General features: G+C 39.7%; 1 protein-coding gene across 1 annotated transcript in view; it reads right to left on the bottom strand.

Moving 5' to 3' along the window:
• Nucleotides 1-156, bottom strand: part of AOPEP (aminopeptidase O (putative)) — a 199,733-nt gene extending 199,577 nt beyond the window's left edge. The window contains exon 1 of the mRNA XM_068666251.1: nucleotides 98-156. The gene's annotated coding sequence lies outside the window, so the exon portion shown is untranslated. The remainder of the gene's footprint in view (nucleotides 1-97) is intronic.
• Nucleotides 157-15,162: the final 15,006 nt, after the last annotated feature.

The following is a 15,162-nucleotide window of genomic DNA, read 5'->3' as shown; positions in this document are numbered from 1 at the left end:
ACGGGCACAGGCCGAGAGGGGGGGGGGGTGCGGGCGGCGCTAACGGTCACTAACGGTCGCTAACGGCCGCTAACGGCACCAACGGCCGCCGCTTTACCTGCCACGCTCGCGCCGACACCCCGCCGCCCCGGCCGCGGCGCCGTCCGATGACGTCACGCGCCTAGCAACGCCCCTAGCAACGCCGCCCCGCCCCTACGAACACCTCCCCCTCCCCCGCCCCTAAGCAGGGGGTTGTGTATGGACCTCAGCCGGGGGGGCACATAGAAGTGTTTGTTTTCGCAGCACAGATTATTTCATTCCCGCATTTAGTTTGGCAGGGAATGGTTAAGCTCCGGGAGGAATGCATCACTGGTTAACCGCTGGCACGGTCACCCTGCTTCTCCCCCCACAGCACGCTGCATGCTGGAGCCATCAGCTGGCTCCTGAGGAAGCCAAGGGTGCTTCCAGCTGGCAAATTGTTACGACAATGCTACCAGCAGAAGGAATAGCCACTGAAAATTCTGTCAGAAATAGGAATAGCCACTGAAAGGATCCAGTAGTTACAAGCACTGAATCATCTTGACAGTCTGGGATTGGTAGGCAGGACACTGCCTCTTAAAAACAAAACCATGGAAGGTCTTTGAAATACCTATTTCAGCTTTGAAATGTTTAGTTTTGTGAGTCTTGACACTTAATATGTTCTCAGCCTGCAGGTGCCAAGCTCCTCAGTGATGCTAACATATGGAATAGGGGAGGAGGGAATGGAAATGCCTCCCTAGCTCGTCTGTGTCAGAAGAATAATTAAATATTCATTAGAATAGGGATTTAAACCTGACTTTGCAATGCAAGTGCCATAACCACAGCTTTGCAAAGTCAGTTTCTCCTCCCCTTTAGCTCCACGAACATTTAATTATTCATGCAAAGTGGAAAAACACTGACAGGAGAAAATGTGAGAGTCTCTCCCAGAATGCCCAATTGTATTTTCTAGTGCATTTTCTAGGGAGGTAGGAGACCTGGTGTCAGAATCTAGCTAATCAGGGAAATTTGCAAACAGATTTCCCTCTCCACATTATCTTTGGATTCTAGGGAAAGAAATGTAAAGATCATTTTTTGTGCGGATTTGATGTCCCCAGGGGATAAGGCACAGTACTTAGGGAAACCAGGAAAGGAGTTGGAGAATCTTTCTAAGGAGAAGGATCAGGCTCAGTTTTAGGAATATCTACATGGGCAACACAGCACTGAAGCTTGGACCGTGAGAGCAATTTATCTGCCTTATGATGTTTTAATGCCAGGGCTAAATGCCATGTTTAAATAGCCCAGGCTCCACCATGCATCTATGAAGTGCTGATTCCAGACCTGGCGTGTGTTTCTGGGTTAAGGACCTTTGAATTAGTTGCAGTGTAAACCTCCTCAAAGTTGCCTTAAAGACTGACTTGCAGAAATGTGGGTAAGGTAGCTGGGAGGTCAAATCAGGAATACATAAGGAATATTGTTGCCAAATTGCCATTGTGGACCTAGCCATGCAAGCTTACTCAGAGCAGGCCTGATTAACAGGGCTTTTAAAATGTCAAAGCTGTCAGAAATATTCTGACGTGAAGACCATGCAAAAATCAGACTGTATGTCAAAGAGCGTTGTCAAAAGTCTTCTTTATCTCCATCAGGCTCAGTGCCATGACCACTGCCCTGGGCAGCCTGTCCCAGTGCCCAACCCCCCTCTGGGTGCAGTTTCCCTAACCCCCAGCCTGACCCTCCCCTGTCCCAGCTCCATGCCGTTCCCTCGGGTCCTGTCGCTGTCCCCAGAGAGCAGAGCTCAGCGCCTGCCCCTCCGCTCCCCTCGTGAGGGAGCTGCAGGCCGCCATGAGGCCTCCCCTCAGCCTGCTCTGCTTGGGGCTGAGCAAACCAGGGGGCCGCAGCTGCTCCTCATATGTCATCTCCTCTAGGCCCTTTACCATCTCTGTAGCCCTTCTCTGGACACTAATAGTTTTATGTCCTTTTGTTGTAGCAACCAAAACCGCACACAGTACTTGAGGCCTCACCAGTGAAGAGTAGAGCAGGACAACCAGTTCCCTTGACCACCTAGTAATGCTGTACTTAGACAGATGTTAAAAAATATCTCTGATCCAGTCACAAACCTCTCTTTGAGGATCAGAGGCATACCACTCATGCGTAGGAGTTTTGGCTAGGACCACCTGCAGTAATCAAGGAAGGTTTGAGACGGAAATCATGTGCCACTTCAGATAGGATTAGTATATGCTTTGAATCCATGTGGAACTTCAGTTAGCAAGAATTCAGTTTGAGGAGATTTTATAAATATAAACAAGAATGAATGACCATGAAAACACGCATTACTTTGCAAACACTAGAGAAGGAACACTTTGTTGTTGTTGTTGTTGTTGTTGGTTTTTTTTACATTAGCATTACATGTACAACAGCTTTTGTGTTTTCTTGATTTTCAGTGCACAATCAACATTTCTACTAATGCAACAGTGATGTACAGAGGTTTTGAAATCAGATGCATACATGCATGAAAGCCTTTTCCAGTGACTGAGAGAACACATTGCTGTAGCCTAAAAACAAATCTAGAGCAGGACCTTGTCACGAGCATGAATGAACCAAACCATTTCCTGTTACTGTCCAAATGCCTGCACCTCACCCATCTGCAATAAAATATTCAGTTGCTATTGTCAAGTGAACAGTGGATAGTTTGATGTAAACAAATATTGGAGGTTTCCTCTATTTAGACTGAAGCATGAACAAAGTAGGTACTTGCTTGTGATTCCAACAGTGAATCTTATTTGCCATTGAAAACACAGGCTTAGTGTAAAAGTCCTACTGTAACTTTCACACAATAAAATAGCTAAAGATTTCATAAAGGGGTATTTTTATAACAAGTTACTTGGGCAATATTTCCGTAGTAGTAATATTTTATGCCCTTCATAATCAGGCTTAAGATGTAGGTTCTATATGTCCAAAATAGTGAAAATAACTGCTAAATACTTTTAAAAATATTTTGTCACTTGTGCCAGACTAACTTTGTTTTGGTGTCAAATGTGACACCAGTATCAATTATTTGGGGCAATTTCACAATAATAATGATGGCATATAATTGCTGTGATGAAGAAGCACTTGAAACAGACAAGAGGCAGAATTCAGTCTGACAAATTGAATCTAGACTGCAGTTCACCACCTATAATTCCAAATCATCCTTCAATTGATCATAAGATGCTGACCACAAAGAATAAAAGAAGGGAGGATTGCATTCTGGAGTGAAAAGTGTTGCCTTTAACTAACGTAGTTAATATACTAAATGCTCTGCCTGTGATCCTTTTGGTAACTGGTATTTTCTCCACACCCTGTGGAGTCTAAAAGGAATAGAGCTTGTGCGTAGTTTCTCCTTTTGGATTACACTACAACATTGTGATATTCAAGAACAGTGAGAGTCTGAAAAAATGACCTCTGTTGATCCACAGAAATCAACACTGCATGTCAGTGTGGCACTTCTTGCAAATTAAGTTCTTCATGTTTGTTGAGTATTATATGTGAAGATTGAAGCTGATGCATTTGATTAAGGGTGTGCCCAGTTGTAGGCAAAGTTTGAAACTAGTTACTGGCTCCTTATAAACTCCTTTCAACATTTGGCTTTCCTTACACTATTAATTATTATGTCTGTGACAGTAATGGCTATTAAAAAAAACATTTCAGGTAAGAGCTGTACAAACACAGAGGAAGGCACATCCTGAAAGAGTTTATCATCTAAGGAAAGAGCACATACACACAGTGCAGGGGAAAAGGGCTTTACAGATAGGCAGAGTGAACGGTGCGGTGGCAGCAAGGATCTCCCAGATGCTTCTGGCAGTGGTGATATATAGGTTATAAATATTAAAAGCATTTTGAAAGGAAATAAAGTTGAGGCTGAGTAAGAAAATGTGGAGGAGGTGGTATAAAAGCAGGTGTGCAGGAAACTGACTTTAAAAGCCTGGGAAGCAGACATGGCCTCAGAGAGTATTACTGTTGATTTGGGTTTTATTGTTCTTGTTGCTTTTGTTATCGTTGTTGTTGTTTTTATGGCTTTCATAGGTCAAGTTTGTGACATTTTGTTTTGTTTTGTTTTGTTTTCCCTCAAGGCCACACATTGTTTAGGAAAAGGAGTTAGCAGAATTGCCACCTGGGTATGCCGCCTGATACTAAAACTAAAGCTTTTTCCAACACAGTTCTGAGTGATGAGTGCACTCTGCTGTGGCTAAGCTTTATCTTCTTAGCTTCTGCAGCTAATGGCCAAAGCTGCTGTCGTGCTTTGTCGTTATTTTGGTTTACATTAAAGGAGAATCCTCTGAAAGTAGTTTCTGAAATCTTCAAAACCATACGTGGAAGCCTGTAAAGGAAACTGGCTATGGAACTATCTTTGGAGAGCCAGTAGAGGAAAAATTATACCTTGCCTGGTAATCTTTCCTTGGTTGCACATCTTAAAATAATAAAAGGCTGTTTTAAAATGCATCACAGAAGATAAAAATGAACCTCAGATGCTGTGTTCTGCCTTAGCTAGGCACATACAACATTTCAGCTTCTGAATTTCCAGAGATAACTCCCAGGTGATACCTTTTGAGAACAGACATAAAATAAAAATACACATGTAATCTTAGGATAAAATGTTATGTAGATTCAGTGACTATTGCAAGCAGATCAGCACTTAAGAATTAGCTATTAATACAATTGCTAAAGAAAAATTTTCTCCTACTTTTTGGAGAGTTTTACTCTCACATCTCACATCAGTGTTGCGAACTAATTTAACCTGCTTTTCCCTGAAACAGTTATTTATTTTATCCAGTCTATTTGAGCTGCAGTAGTTCTCATCCCATACACATAAACATCAGTGGTTGTCTTAATTTGCTGTCAAGGTTGGAGACCAGTTTGACCTGATGAAATCCTAATACAGGCACTCTAATTTGGGATAAAGAGACTGAAAAGTCTCACTTTCAGGAAACCCTTCTCAACTGATGCAAGAAAATTATTTGCTGTCCCCTAACAAGTGTGGGTTTCATTATGCTTGGTAGACAGGTCAGCTCATTCTGAAACTTTATGGTGAGTGCACAAAAGCAAAGTTTAGTGGAGTGAAACATCACAAAAACCTCCTATTCACTCTCTGATCTCCAAATATAAAGTAAACAAAGAATGGAAGTAAACTTATGCATAATTTAATACTTTCCTTCTGGCCAATGAGTGTTAATAGTAGCTTGTCACTAGGAAGCTGAAAGAAAATGTTCAGAAACACTGGAGATGCTGGAGGATAGGAATAAATATTCACACATGAGGATCTAGAGAACATTTTATAATTTGACAGGCCAAAAGCTTCTGACACAGATCGTGGGTAACAGCCTGTGATGACAGAACTTGCCCGGCTTCATATGTGTCAGAAAGAAACGCAACTGCAGTCCTGAAGTTGGGTTGCCCAGTGCCAAAATGAGTTTCGCTCATGATCTGGAGACCTCTCAAGCACTCAGCATATATCCTCCCTTTTCTAAGCCAGAAGATCAAGGAGGCTGAACTTTCTGAACTCAAAACTTGATCTGCCATCTGCACTGACAATATGAAATGTCTGAATACTTAATAGAAGAAAAAAAAAAAAAAAGCAAAGTCCTTAATAAACATGCTTTGGAAATGGTATAATTCTATAAAACTAACCCAAATTATTCAGCCATTGCTGTTAAAATGTAATTAACTGTATTATTTAGCAGATTATTTATGAAATAAATATTTAAAAGTGGAGCTTACCTTGAGAAGACACTGCCATTGATTGATATGGAAGTACAGGATGGTAATGATTTGTACACTGAAAATTTTGGAAAGTAAAAAGTGTCCATAATGATTCTTTGAAACCTGTACATCAACAGAGTAAGAATTTTGTGTGTCCTTGTATTTACTCTGTAAGTGAAATACATGCTTGCCACCAATACCATACGATCATCGTATTTCATTGTTGCATTGTGGTACCTAGAAGGATCACTGCAGAAACCTCTTTATTTCTGAGGATCAGAAGAAAAAAGTTCTTCAATCTGTTAGCATTGCTGAGACTATTTTGATGTATGCTTAAGTGAGAAGCATGACTATGAGATATATTTTATTATGGTGATGTTGCAGGAGGCTGAGCTTTAGCAATCTTGCCAAAAGGGAGAGAACTGGTAAATGTGTGTCATTCAGTGAGGCTGCTTGACGCACAGGCTTTTTTTTAGTCTGTGATATTCTTTCAACTATATATGAAAATTTGCCTTTTCGATGGAGAAACTGGCTAACTCTCTTCCCAAGGACAGTATGTATTTCCCACTGCACTGCTCCAGCAGGGTTTGGACCAGTTTTATAAGTAGCAGATATGACCCATCTCCAGTGCCTCCAGGTTGAATGGGGGAGCAGTCCCAGAGGTAATGTTTCAGTATGGGGAGAGTTCTTCCACAAGCTCCATTTTAGAGTCAGTCAGTGAAGTAGCAGGATTCATATCCATGTAATTTGCAGGAAATCTGGAATGATTTGAGAAATCCCTGGAATGCTTCTGCTTGTCTGTAGCAAGTAGACACAGTCATATTCAAAGGAGATGCAGGAGATGTAGCTGCATATAAAACAGCCTTTTTATTTTATATATATATATATATTAATGATCTGAATAAATGTGAAAATTCTGGAGAATTCCGTATTTCATAGATGCTCTATTCAACAGACATGTTGTTTCACTTGGCAGAGCTCAGAAGAGATCTCCTTGTGAAGATGGAGTGAGTCAGAAGGTGTTGGGAAGACAGATTCGTCTTCTCTGAGTAGGGGTTTGTTGCTGCCAGCTTGTTCTGTTGGATTCTGCTGGAATCAGAATTTTCAAGGGAAGAGGTGAATTAGTTCATTATGTGCCAATGATGGATTTATTTTAATGCTTGGCACTAGGAAATGACATCACGGACCTTATTACTAAATCACAGCCAAACATGCAGTTGAAAATGCTCAGTTTTGCAGTCAAGATCTATAAAAATGGGTGAAAAACCTTCAGTGGAAAAAACAAAAAAAAAAAAAAAAAAAAAAGGAACTATTTTGGCGTGTGTTATCTGTGAGGATGTTAAATCTCTGAGAAAATGAATCTTGGTAAGTCTTTAAGTTTTCGCTGTTCAGGAAATGCAGGCAAAATTCCATAAAGATTTTGAGCTGTGTATGTTTGCAGTACAATAGACTACACAGGGTTAGGGAGGCTGAGTCTGCCAGAAGTGACCTAGTACATATACTCAAAATTGTATAGAAGTATGGAGACATTAGGTCTTGTGGCATTAGCTCAACAATCTTTGCACAGCATGGTGCGGAGTCAGCATTACTAAGAAGGGAAGCCAGGCTGAGTGTTAGTGCCCACGTTCAAAAGTAAGAGCCTGAAAACCCTTGCTCAAGGTGCTGCTTAAATCCCAAAGGCCCCTTACAGTCTTCCTTCAAATTTCCCCAGCTGCCTGCCTGCTTACCAGTAGGAGATCTGTTTTGTAAGAGGGGGTCCTTTGCTTCCATCTTACCTTCCATTCAAGCCTATTTTTGTGTTTTACATTAAACAGTTATTGGGTAAAATACAGGGCTAAAGACAAAAGTGCACAACCTTCCAAGTAAAAGCCTACACTTGTATAATGGTTTGTGCAGCTGCGTGACCTTAAAGTTTACAACACTTTTTCCATCTTTAGTTAACCATAACAAATGTTAACATGATGCAAATCTATCCTTGTGTAAAAGTAATGACTAGCATTTTGACTTGAAGCCGGCAGAGTAATCAAACAGTCCTCATTTTATTAAACAGAGCTGTCCCTGGAAAAAATCTAATAAAAAGGCAAAAGCCACAGAAGGTAAGATTTTATTTGATATAAATAAACTATACAATGAAGCAAAGCAATGTTGATAATTTCATTTATTGAGGACTGCAGTGTAGGTCATTCGTGGTTTAATTTTCACTTACTAATCATAAATTCACTGTCATCGCCTCTGTGTCTCTCATTATTATATCATAATCTCTGCTAAATTAATTTCCCATCATTGTCTATTTTTAAAATTTGTCCTCTACCTATAAACTGTTTATAATACACACAAAATACATACTTCTTTTAAACATACAGTATATATATTTATATTACATATAATCAAATAAAACTTAAAGAATTACTATTTCTTTGTAAAGAATTCTTTAATATAAAATATTCATGCTGTTTTACAATGCTGCCTTAAATTATTTGAACGACACAGTAAAAGTCATACTACAAAAGTCACGCTTTTTTTTGTTAGTATGGATACTAACCTATCCTAGAAGACTTTTTTGAAGATCTTTGAGAAAACAAATTATCTTAATGTATAATGTTTAATTCAGTGCTAACTTTAATAATAATCTTCACAAAGCTACAGGCAGTACTACATCCTGGGTATATATTAATAGTTACGGATCCTGTGTTAGCTTCTGAAAATGAGCAATAGCTGTCATGGCAACTCTGTAATTTCTAATTTATTATTAAATGTTTATATCACAGTGGTGTAGAGGCACCCAGACAAAGGAAAGACAACACCTTTGACTCCAGATGTTTACCTTCTATGTGGACAAATGGCACACAAATGCTGGGTGAATATACTTGAACCAACTTTTAATTGCTATATGGGTAAAGATATAAACAAACTGATTAAGATAAAATACGTTTAGCAGTAAAAGAGTGTTATTGTACTGCGGGTATTGTAAGAAATCAATAGATTGGAGCAAAGCTTCAAAATCAGATTTAGCTTACACAATGTTTCTTTATATCTTAACCCAGCAAGAGTCATAATCACTTAGTTATTCCAAAATGAAATCCTGATATAGCAAAGTACAGCTCTGAAAAACTGAGATTTACAACTCTGAATGTCTGCCTACATCTGTGGTGAATTTGCTCAGTTGCTGTCATGTTATCTTAGCAAATATGACTGTAGCATCCTGAGAACTTACCACTGTATGATTAGTTCAACATGGGATCACCCAAGTCTGCCATAACACAAAAATATGCACTAAATGCTTGTCATAATAATTCAAAACTGAAGTGTCTGCTGGTACTTTATTGCCATATTAACTTTTTCATCAGTTATTTTTCCATGAACAATGACACTTTGATGAGCTCTTCATTTTCCCCTTCCCTTTATCTTTTATGTACATTGGATTTATCATAAAATAAGCACCTCAGGTGTGTGGGGAACAATTCTCTCATTAATGGATGCAAATTGACTAAAGGACTTTAAAATATATCAATATATATAATATTGCTGCCTGCAGACAGACTTCAAACTGGGTTTTACCAAATCCCCCACAGCCTTTCACAGATTTCCTTCCATGTTTGAGGTCTGTTCTCTCTGGTGAGCTCCCACTGGCTTGTCTAAAACAAAAATGACTTGTTTCCTCCAGAATTCATCGACACTTTGAATTCAAAATTGTGCTGTAGGAGGCCAAATCTTTTCTCTGCTAGGGAAAGAAGAAAAAGTTCCTGAAAAGGTATTAAGAGTTTTTCTAATGTGTTTTTTTCTTATAACTCTCTTCTGTTTTTCTTATGGGATGCGAACTTCAAAGAAGGGCACAGGACAGAACTGAAGTTTTCTAAGAATCACAGGAACAGAGTAGGTGACAAGGGGCATCAACTTGTAAGCTACTCCAATGGATGAAAAATTTTAGCAAGGGTAGCCAAATTTTCTGCTACACTTGGCATGAAGAGAGGATGGAATCTGTGATTTTAGACCTGGACTGAGAAGAATAATAGTCTGTACTCCCTATCTCCTGAGAACTAACTGGCCATCCAAGAGAAGAAACTCAGGTTGGGCAGGAGTTACTCGGATACCACGTTCATGCTCATTAGTCAATACAATTCCTATTGCACTTCAGAGCTGCAGTCTCTTTTCTCATTAAGTCTAGAGAATTGAATGCCTACTTCAAAGCGGGATGATGATATGATAATTTCTCAGGTAATAAACAATTTCCTTTCCAAACACTCTTGCTACTCCCCTGCCACAGCACCACATTGTGTCTGCATGGCACTGTCCCTTCCAGAGGGAAGCAATGCTGTAAGAGGGAAGTTATCACTGGTCTTTTTAGCTTTTAGCCTCGCCCTGGGCTTGGACTGTAAGTGCACACCCACAGCACGATAGAAATGAAGCCTGTGTGGTTCTTATTTGCTGAGCTCTGACCGGCCATTCCCAGTCCTGTAACCTCAGAGAGGCTATTATTGTCACTAGCGAGCAGTTGTGGATGCTGAAGCTAATGGGTACAGTTCATACACTTAACCAGACCACAGCCTCAGCATCTCACACAGCCTCCTCCCCCTGCCTTTCCACTGCTCAGCTTGCTTCATTAGAGCCATTCCCCTATACACGAGGGAATCAGTGAGGCTTGCATTCTGTTATTTTTACACTCGTTGATGTTCCTTGTTCAGTCCTGTGGCCTGACGTTCGGACGTTTGATGTTTGCCTGCTTCACTCCCCTCTCTGTTGCTCACATCTCTCAGCAGGAGCCGGATGGGTGGCCTTGTCCCCCTCTGCTGCAAGGGCTGTATGCTCCAAGGGGCCAGCCGAGCATTTCTGCCTCCCCAAACCTCTGCTATGCATGGAGCTGGGACAATGCCCATGACAATTGCCAACATGACCTTTCCATTGAACACCCAGAGCTAGAATGTGGTGTAGGTTGGTGCTAGGGTGGGTGTGTTGAGACTGATCTGGGTTTGACAGCTTTTATCTGTGCTTTGTGGCTATGAGAAAATGGACTTTGATCACTGGGCAGTCCCTTCCAGTAACAATTTCTAGCCAAGGAACCACTTTATTTTGGGATTTCATTCACACAAAGCCTGTAATCTGATTTAAAAAAAAAAAAAAAAAAGTTGTTCCTTTAGGCCAGTGCTGACAGAATTGGAGTTACACTTCCATATAAATATCTGCCCCTATAGGTCTGACAGCGGGACAAATGCCTCTGTCTGTAAACTCTAAGTAAAAGGGAGGTACCATGTCTCTGTTCTGTGATGAACCTTCATAAACAAATTTCAGTAATGCTGGGGAGGGAGCTGGAATTCCCAAACAACCTCGGAAGGCAATGAAAGGATACGAAGAAATCTTGTTGTGCATTTGTATTTTTTTCTGATAGGAAAGAAAAAATGGAAGTACCATGCAGTAATTCTGTGGAATTTCATTCATAAAGCATTGTTTTCGAAAGTTTAATCATTATAGAGTGGAGCTTCAATGTGCTTGTACAGTGGGCAGGCATAACTCCTTCCTTTGCCTCTTCTTGTAAATGTAATTATTGTACATGTGGGATCTCTGACTATAATCATGCAGGGAAAAAATGACGGAATGATTTCTCTTAGTTTTCATTCCATTGCTTCATTCCATATAGAAACTGCTCTTCTTTCTTAGCACATTAATTATTGTTTCTGATCAACTGCAGAAAAGATGGAACTGAGTTTTAGCAAGAGGGCTTCAAACAATGTCAATGTGCTGTGTTCAGCAGATCTGCCAGGAAACTACAGATAAACGTTTTGACAAGAAAACAATTAAGTTACTCATCCTGCAGTGAGCAATGATGATGTGAACAAAACTTAGTTAATGGCTTACAGTATCAGTACTTAAACCTCATGTGTTTCATTTTTATATTTTTTTTATTAATTTTTCTTTCAGAAATACCACTGGGAAAGCAAAAGGCATTCTGAGAAAGGGGCTAAAATAAGGTGTGCTGTTGTGGACTAAATGGGTTTCTCAGTGGAGATGAGTGACCCCTTTGTATCTCACTCAGCTGCTTTACTGTAAAAATGAAGGCAGTTTTTGCAGATAGATTTACTGTAGCTCTTTAAAATTTTATGACTGACTATGTGGTCCTTGTTATGCATTCCCAGGATTAACAGATCCGCCATGGGGATGTTCTTGGCATTTCATAGCCTGACCTTTTGGTTGTGATAATTGTGTAAGAATAAGAAAAATTACAGTGACAAAACACAATGGTATGTTTTGCTTAAGTTTTACTTCCAGTATTCTTTTTTAATTCCAGTGAAAGATCAAATGTAAAAGTGGCTGCGCTTGGAGTAGAGAGGCAGAGATAGTCGTAGCAGTCCAGCAGGAAAAGGCTTTGACTTTTCCATTACTAGAGAGTGTGGGGGCGGCTACTCATGGTGGTCACCATGAGTCCCTGATTTATGAAGCATTGTAATAATTCATTTCAAAGCACAGGTCTTCTGATATGCAGACACTATTTTTATTCAATGTACATGCATTATATATATATATCCTAAAAATCTCTATAGCATGATAGAATGCAAAATGTGACACTCTTTACCTTAGTGTGCGTTGATTGCAGCCTCCAGGTAGTCCTTACTCCTCCTGTGCTGTGAGCACATTTATATTAACTGCAACTCTGCTCTGGTTCTTCAAAGCAATCACTGTTTCCAGCAATCTTATGCTTTTATTTTCCTGTAGAGACTGAAGTTAACAGACTGAAAACAGACTTACAAATTCCCCCAAAAGCGCAAATGTTAAAGCAGTAGCCACTTGTTTGTCCAAGGTTCTATATTTTTATTTTTATTATTATTTTTTCTGTAAGAGCCTAGCTGCTTACTTTTCTAAGTAAAATAACCTTTAGCAGCATTTTTCTCTTAGATGTATATAGGAGGTTGAGACCTAATGGGAAGACCAACCATACTACCTTGTTTTCCCACTTTACAGAAACGTTAACAAAGTCTAAGCTGTGGAATCGTTTTTTTTCTTATAGTCATGCAAACCCAGTAAGAACACAATTACAGGGCTGGCACCACAAAAAAAAAAAAAAAAAAAAAGGCAACAACAATTTCTAAGACTGTTTAAACAGCTTAACAGCAAGCTCTGTGCTGACAGTACAAAATTGCCATGTTAACAACAAAGACAGTAACCTACTAGATTGGCTGAGCCAAGAGAGAAAAAGGAAGAGAGTGCAAGTGCCATTTTGCTGGCAACACACTGAACCTCATTTAAGGTATTGTTAAGGATCATCCCAGTGGCCACATTATGGGTTTTCCTGCCATCAAAACTCAGATCTGTAAATCAAAGGCGTACATTTCCAAAACAAGTGTCCAGAATCAGGTTTTTAAATTCATAGTAGACAGAAGTGGCCTGACATTCAGGGATTCTCTACATCCCACTAAATTATGTTCTGAATTCAAACACTGCCCTTCTTTTAAATAAACCTGTTATTTTATTTCTATTCACAGACCCTTCTTTTTACTTCATTTCTCTTTAGAGCTCTTTTTCTTCAGACCACCAGGCAACCAAGCCCTTTGCCTTTTCCCTGCTGTGATGCCATGCCAGCATTTCTGTACTTTGTTATTTAAATTCTGTGCCTGCCTTTCTCAACCATTCTCACCTTGATCTCAAGATGGAAAGCGCAGTTGTGACTGGGCTCTGAAGACTGGTAACTCAGAGCTAACACCGGCTGAGGAAGGCTTTCTGAAGTTGTACAGAAACTCTGCATCCTCCTGACACAGTTCTGTCCATTTTGGCACCAAACAACTTTTGAGATTGGTTTTGTTTTGTGTGCATGAGATCAGCATCAAAGATGGCATTAGAAAATGAAACACTGGAATTTCAGTTCTCCCTTTAGATTCCCTGATTTATCTTTTCCTTAAAAAGGCCTCTGTAATGCCATGCGTTCCTCAAGCTATTTTAGGTAGCAAAGCTTTTCTAAAATGGATTCAAACAAAAAGAGTTCTGTGGGAAGCAAGAATACACTTGCTAAATATTTGTGTAATTAATGTAATATCAGGACACCCAAATTTGCTGACAAGCTGATTTAATTTCCAGTAGAGGATATAATCTTTATAACAGGGTATACCTGCAGCAAAATTCATTTATATAAGGTAAATAACCATAGCTCATACCTACTCAGAAATTCCGTACTTATTCAGACAGGCTTTTATGTACTGAAGTTGTATTCTCTGGCACTAATGTTAATATTTAAAAGTGATTTAAATGCATGCTATTAGTTGAAAATGGTGAGATTATTGGTGAAATAACAACACAGACACAGTTCCAAAATTTTTTGCTTTGGATTGCAGACAAGAAAAGGCTAAATTAGTGAAAGTAAAATTGGGCTAAATGTGAGAACAGATTTTTTTTTTGTTTTACTTTAAATATATCATTAAGCATTTATAGAATGGCAAATTGCCAAAAAAAAAAAAAAAAAAAAAAAAAAGCAAAAAGCACTCAGTGAAGTTCTCCATTGCAACTGCAGTTAATAATTTGTAGTTTTTGCCTTAAAAAAAAAATATTTAATCTATATGATTGTAAATAATTTGGCTAAACTCTACTAATCAACTATATAAAACTATGTAAGTCTTGCCAATTATGTCTCTGAAGGAGACGGTTCCTTATTGAGGTTTTTGCCTTGCTTTCCTCAATAAACCCTGGGGTTCAATGCAGCCAGCAAACCTCCTAGGAGTTGAATTCAGGCCTCTGAAAGATGGCTGTGGGAGTGGGATCCACACTGAGGTGGAGCCGCCTGGCAACGTCCCTGCTGTGGGGACTGTAGCTTCAGGCAGAGGTCAAAAGCCAGGGCCAGCCACCCTGTGCACAGCTGCAGAGGGATTTGCTGAGTCCCTCTGTCTCATCCCCTAATGGTGTTTACATTCCTTCAGCTAACACATGCTGATTAGTGCTATGGCTAGAAATAGTTTTTCTAGTCTATTCCAGGCCTCAAACTACTGTTTTTTAAGTTTTGCCTAGACCTCAGGGATGTGACTGCTCATTATATTCGGATCATGTTTGCAAACTGTTTTGCAACTCTTATAGCTTCTCTTCTCTTCTCTTCTCTTCTCTTCTCTTCTCTTCTCTTCTCTTCTCTTCTCTTCTCTTCTCTTCTCTTCTCTTCTCTTCTCTTCTCTTCTCTTCTCTTCTCTTCTCTTCTCTCTTCTCTTCTCTTCTCTTCTCTTCTCTTCTCTTTCTCTTCTCTTCTCTTCTCTTCTCTTCTCTTCTCTTCTCTTCTCTTCTCTTCTCTTCTCTTCTCTTCTCTTCTCTTCTCTTCTCTTCTCTTCTCTTCTCTTCTCTTCTCTTCTCTTCTTTCTGAGTTTTGCAGGGGATGCAGTGTTTAGAAGAGGTTGGGGGATGGCAGGGATCACCACATGAAGGCTGGGGTTTGGATCAGGGTTAAGAGGTGACCTGCAAACCTCAATTACT

This window comes from Anas acuta, chromosome Z, assembly GCF_963932015.1.
Source record: "Anas acuta chromosome Z, bAnaAcu1.1, whole genome shotgun sequence".
NCBI classification, from domain to species: Eukaryota; Metazoa; Chordata; class Aves; order Anseriformes; family Anatidae; genus Anas; species Anas acuta.
Note: the sequence above shows the minus strand (reverse complement) of the source record. Positions and strands in the feature narration are given on the sequence as shown.